Raw genomic sequence first — 6,345 nt, 5'->3', positions numbered from 1 at the left:
GTGTGTGTGTGTATGTGTGGTGGGGTGCGGGTGTGTGTGTGTTTTCTTGTTGTTTTGTTTGGGGGAGTTCTTTTTGGCAGTACTGGGAACTGACGCAGAGCCAAGCAAGTGCCCTACCACTGAGTTGCTCTCCGAGATAAATTCATCCAAGTGACTGGAAGCTTCAGGAGAGGGCCCCTGTGGCCTTTTTGCAATTGTTATTTTGAGACAGAGCCTCTTTAAATTACCCAGGCTAGCCTTGACCTTGGGATTCTCCTCAACCCCTCAAGTAGATGTATTTTCAGGCCTGTGATTCCTGCCCTGGTGAGACAAACTTTGAAATGTCTGGTACTCATGACCTCCTTGAAGAAGAGTTGTGCCTGCCCCCATCTTAGAGCCAAGAAAACACGTGAACCTGCCCCAGTGCGTGGTCAGCTGAGTGACAGCCCCCTTTATGACCTTTACCCCCACCTCTGCTGGATCCCCGTTCAGTCTCACCTTAAGGGGTTAAAAGAATGATCTCTTTAAAGCAGTGGCCTTCCAGCATGAGCCTCTACCAGAATGGTGTGGCCAGCTTGTCAGACACAGCCTGCGGGATCCTCCACCAGACATTCTGACTCAGCAGCGTCCGTTTCCAGGTGACGCTTAATGCTGCTTCCTGGAGACCACACTGAGAGCAGTGGGCGAGGGCAAGGATCTTAACTGTGGGACGTATAAGGCAGCTGGCTTAAGGCCTGGATCTCAGAGGCCTCAGATAAGTTCATCTAATTAATGGAAGCTTAAAGCTTCAGGACCTCTGTGGCCTTGCTGTACCTCGGGTTTTCATAGACAGCCTGTCTGCACCCACTGGGTTTGTCAGTCCTTGGGGCTTCTCTCCACTGTTGCCTGTCCTCTTTCGGCTAATTCGCTACCCCTAAAGTGAATAATCTGCCTGATGGCCATTAGTTTTCTCAGTTTAAAAATGGTGATGAGTGGGTGTGGTCACGTGACTGTACCCCCAGAGCTTGGGAGGGTTATGTTGCAAGCTCTAGGCCAGCTTGAGCTACACAGCAAACTCTGCCCTTCAACCCCCAGAGAAACAGATAATAATGTCAGAAAGTGACCCACCTGTCCCTTCTTGTGGAGGGAAACCAATGCCATCAAACAGAATAAATGGTAAAAATAAATTACAGCTCAAGAAGATTTTCTTGAGCAAGATTATATATTAAGAGGGAATACAGTCAGTCACCCTCAGAATAAGAGCACAACCAACCAACACCAAGACAGTCTTGCTTATTTATTACTTACTTTAAAGAAAAGGGCGCACAGCTCAGGATAGCTTTACAAAAACAGTACGTGGCTTCTTATGAAAAGAAAGTCAGAATGGAGAAAAAAGTAAATAATTACGCATTAAGATTCTCAAGGAAGGAGCTGGAGAGATGGCTTGCCGGTTAAGAGAACTGGCTGTTCTTCCAAAGGACCTGGGTTCAATTCCCAGCACCCACATGGCAGCTCACAACTGTTGGTAACTCCAAGATCTGATACACTCACACAGACATACATGCAGGCAATGCACATAGAAATAAAATAAATTACACTTACATAATTTATTTATTTTTACATATTTTACATATTCTTACATATTTTATTTATTTTTATTATTTTTATTATATATTATATTACATATATTATTTATTTATTTTTATATATGAAGAGTCTCAAGGAAAGCACTTAGGTAGGCAGAGGCTGGGGGATTGCTGTGAGGTGGAGGCCAGCCTGGTTTTCAGAATGAGTTCCAGGACAGCCAAAACTACACAGAGAAATCCTGTCTCAAAAAATAAAAGAAAGAAAGAAAGAAAGAAAGAAAGAAAGAAAGAAAGAAAGAAAGAAAGAAAGAAAGAAAGGAAGGAAGGAAGGAAGGAAGGAAGAAAGAAAGATTCTCAAGGAAAGAACAACCAGAAACCTTATATCCAACCTAACTCACTTTTGAGTAGACAAGCTGCTGTGCTCAACACGGAGATCACAGACAAGATGGCTCCTCTGCAGACACTTGGAGGAACCCACTAGAAAACGCGAATCACACAGCCTGGACGACTACGCAAGCCACCGGCAAGCAAGGATAGTGGATGGCCCTGACGAAGCAGGACCCGAACGAATGGAGTGCAAACAAGTGCTGTGTCCTGCCAACGGAGGTGTGCCGCAGGGTTAAATAGTGCTAGAACCGGGAGCACGCCAAAACTTTAGTGTTGCCTCGCAGCTATTACATGTGCGGTGCTGGCTGAAGCAAGTGAGTGAGCATAGACACTTTAGCCATTAGCAAGCCTATTCTTGAGAGTTGGGGCGTGTGTGTGTGTGTGTGTGTGTGTGTGTGTGTGTGAAGATACAAACTTAAGTGAAAACTGTATTGTAATCAGGAGTTACCTTCCTGGAAAGGCCTGGTAACAATGACCAACTTTGTCACAATGAGTAACACTGATAGACACAACTAGGACTTTTTGGGTAGTTGACTGAGTTCTGACTTAGGAAAGAAAATGCATGGCAAATTTGGGACATCTTGCTGTCCCACACCTGGAGAGATGAGCAAGTAATGTCAAAAGGACTCAGCAGGCTCTATGCAGAGGCTGCAATGACCAGCTGCTCCAACGGGATAAAAGCTGTAATGTCTTGAAATTTGTAAATAATTCATGATTGTGTTTAAATTAATAATTTCCTCAGGATAACAAAAAAAATCTCCATTTAAGAATAGGGAGACAATTCTTTTTTTTGTTTCATTTTTCTTAGGTTTTCAAGACAGGGCTTCTCTGTGTAGCCCTGGACTGGACTTGCTTTGTAGACCAGGCTGGCCTCAAACTCACAGAGATCTGCCTGCCTCTGCCTCTCTCTGCCTCCCCTAGTGCTGGGATCACAGGTTTGTGCCATTGCTTCATTATCTTAATAATCAATGAATAAGGAGAAAGAATCAAGTTTATTCTAACAGCCCTATAATATGCTGCCATGCTAATTGGTTTGTGTTGCTGCAGCACAATACATGGTACCGAGAGGTTATAAAGGAAAAAATGTAGTGGTTCACACTTCTGGAGGCTGTGAACTCTCATAGTAAGGCAACGATAGAAGGGGTTTCCTGCTGTTCCCTCAGAAGTGGAAGGACAAAGAGAACATCTCCTTCTGAAAGCCCTTTAATTTTGGAGTGGGCCCACCTCCCAGCTGGAGCTCTCCTAGCTTGCCTGGCCATTAAAGACCACAGCCCAAGGCCACAGTGTTAAATCTGACACCTGAGTTCCAGCATGAATTTTGGAAAAGACACAGTCCAGGCCACAGCAGCAGAGGGCCTAATCAAGTGCATTAATCAAGACAACGCGGTGATCTGTCAGTACACACAGAAAGGCTAGTTTTACAAATTTCAACATCAATTTATAATTAAAATTAAACTCAGCAAAGGTAGTAATTTCTTGCCTAGGAAAAAAGGTATCTATAAAAAAATGACTGCTTAGAAATGGTGGTAATCTCAGCACTTGGGGAGTTGATGCAGGAGGATCATGAGTTCAAGGCCAGTTTTCAGCATATTCTGAACTACATGGTGCCAAAACTCACATTACCACCAGCAGCAAAAACCTGGCTTTTCCCATGCTCTTAACAAAGAGCGCTTCTGTCTTTAGATTCAGAGCACATAGGATGTTGACTCGACCGCCCAACATGTCATTGGAAGTTTAGCCAATGTGAAAAGACTAAGGAAAAAGGTTATTCATATTTAAGTAAGGAAACAAGACTGTCCTTATTTACAAACTACTACGACTTTACCAGTGTTTAGGATAAAAGATCAATATACAACAACCAGTCATTTTTATCTATCAGACATCAGCCAGAGAGCACAATTAAACAACAGCACTTGCTCTACTCTAGCACTGAAAACATGTGACTCAGGCTTGGAGCGTGGCCCGATGGGAGAGTGCCGGCTTAGCACACAGCAGCCCCTAGCTCAGTTCCTTGTAGGTGAAGCTTAGCTGATCACGGTGGCACATGTCCTTAGTCTCAAGAAGAAATAGCCGACAAAGGCTGTGCCACACCTGTAGCCTGACAACAAACATCACATCGAGGCAGACTGCGCCAACGTTCCTGAGCGAAATTTAAAAGGACCATGTTATTGATTAATCCACGACTGTTTCATGTCAGGCTCAGCCAAACTGATGCATGGATCCAATTTGAGATCCTAATCACAATCCCAGAAGCCTTTTCCCTCTGAGAAGTTGACATGTGATTGTGTAGTTCATGATGTCAAGAGCCAAGATAGCCTGATAGCAGAGTGGCTGGTTGGTTAAGGCAACACACTGAGGTGAAAGCGATTTACCAGGGCAGTGTGAGACCAGAGTAAGCTAGAAAGGAAGGGTGCCTCCCCATCAGCCTGCTCATTCCCCTCAAAGAACAGTTCTGAGTGTGAGTCAGGTAGATCAAGGCCAGTGTGGAGAATGGCCTCAGGGCCAGGGTACCCCAATAGGATACATTATAGAGCTGGAGAAAAGAAAGGGCTGACAGTGGGTGTTGGGAGCTAAGTTAGTGTGGAGAAAAATGTCTTCGGACTTGGGTTTTCTCCCAGAGAAAGGAGACAGAGGTGCTGAGGAAGGCCTCTGGAGCGAGCAGCTGGGTTGGGAACAGGGAGCCCGTGAGCACAGACAAGGCGCTGCAGCGGCCAGGGAATGTCCCACTGCGGTGGGAATGTCAGCTTCAGCATCTTCCCTTGAGACCTGTCACATAGATGGGTTTCGGTCATGAAAGTCATACCAAGAGCCTGGTAGTCTGTTTGCATCACAAAGAAGGTAGCCTGTTTCTGAATAGTTGAATCTGGCTCCGGGCCACCATACACACAGATGCAGAGAGTCCAGAATCACCAAAACAACTTCAGACAATAGCAAAGTCAGAAGGCTGACACAGCGGGCTCCCCATGTGCAGCCATAAAGCTTTTGGGGCTCCATGCATACATCTTCCCTCTTGTTTTTGACGCAGCTAATTTTCCTTACCCTTACCAGCTCATTTATTTTATTAAACCATATTGGTCTGATCGAAGAACCATCTTTTTATTTTTATATTTTCAGTTTTTGTTCATTTCATAAAATTTTTGCTGTGTTTATTATTATTTCCTTTGTCCTCCTTAGTTTTGGTTTAACTTTTCTCTCGTTTATTTTTCATAGCACTTAAAACATATAAAAACACTGAACACAAAATTCACCCTGTTAACAAACCCTGAGCATACAATCCGGCCAGTGTTTGCTATCAACACACATTTGTTCAGTAGATCTCAGGACCTGTTTATTTTGGCTAGCTGAAATGTTACCCCCTATAGCGGCTCACTTCTCATTATCCTGCCTTCAGCAAGGTAGAACTCTGCTCCTGTGTGGACCGTTTCACAGAACCATATATATGGTGTTTGTCCTTTTGTAACTAGCTCATTCATTTCACTTAGCGTATCCCCAGGTTCTTATAACAGGCAAGATTTCCTTGTTTTATGTGGTATGTTTATACCACATTTTCTTTATCTACTTATACACCAACGGGCTAAGTGTGTTGTTTTCATGTCTTGGCTATTACAATTAATGCTGTAACAAACACAGGAGTTGAAATAAATCTTTGAGATTGTAGTTTCGATTTTTCTGCATAAATATGGAGGATTGTGGATTTTATTATACTTCTATTTTTAACTTTTTGAGAAAGCCTCATAACCTGCAGTGGCATATTTTTACATTCTTACAAGTGTGCATAAGAGCTCCAGTCTTGGGGCTGGGGAGGTGGCTCAGTGGTTAAGAGCATTGGCTCTTCTTCGAGTGGACCTGGGTTCGATTTCTAGCACCCCCACGGCAGCTCATAAATAAAACTCTAGTTCCAGGGGATCCAACACCCTCACACACACATACGTGCAGGCAAAATGCCAATGCGCTAAATATTAAAAATAATTTAAAAAGAGCCCCAGGCTCTGCACACAGTTATGCACACACACACGCACACAAACACACACACAACAGGTTGTTTAAGTTCACGCTTACTGACAAAATCTCTGTTTCATTTTGGGGTTCTCATGTTGTGGTGTCCTCAGGATTCACTCTAGTGTTTTCCTCCAACAGGTCTAACCTGCTTTTAACGCATCCCCTTACTCTGCATTTTCTCCAGAACATTGTCTTGGAACGTCCATGTGGGTGGAGAATGCCTCAGTGGTTAAGAGCACTCGTTGCTCTTGCAGAGGACTGGGTTTGGTTCCCAGCCTTCACGAGGTGGCTCATATCACCCATTACTCCAGTTCCAGGGGATTGGACTTCCAGCTTTGTCTCCACAGGTACTTGCGCACACACACACACACACACACACACACACACACACACACACACACACACACACACACAC

Source organism: Psammomys obesus, unplaced genomic scaffold, assembly GCF_907164565.1.
Source record: "Psammomys obesus unplaced genomic scaffold, mPsaObe1.curated_primary_1811, whole genome shotgun sequence".
Classification (NCBI taxonomy): Eukaryota; Metazoa; Chordata; class Mammalia; order Rodentia; family Muridae; genus Psammomys; species Psammomys obesus.
Note: the sequence above shows the minus strand (reverse complement) of the source record.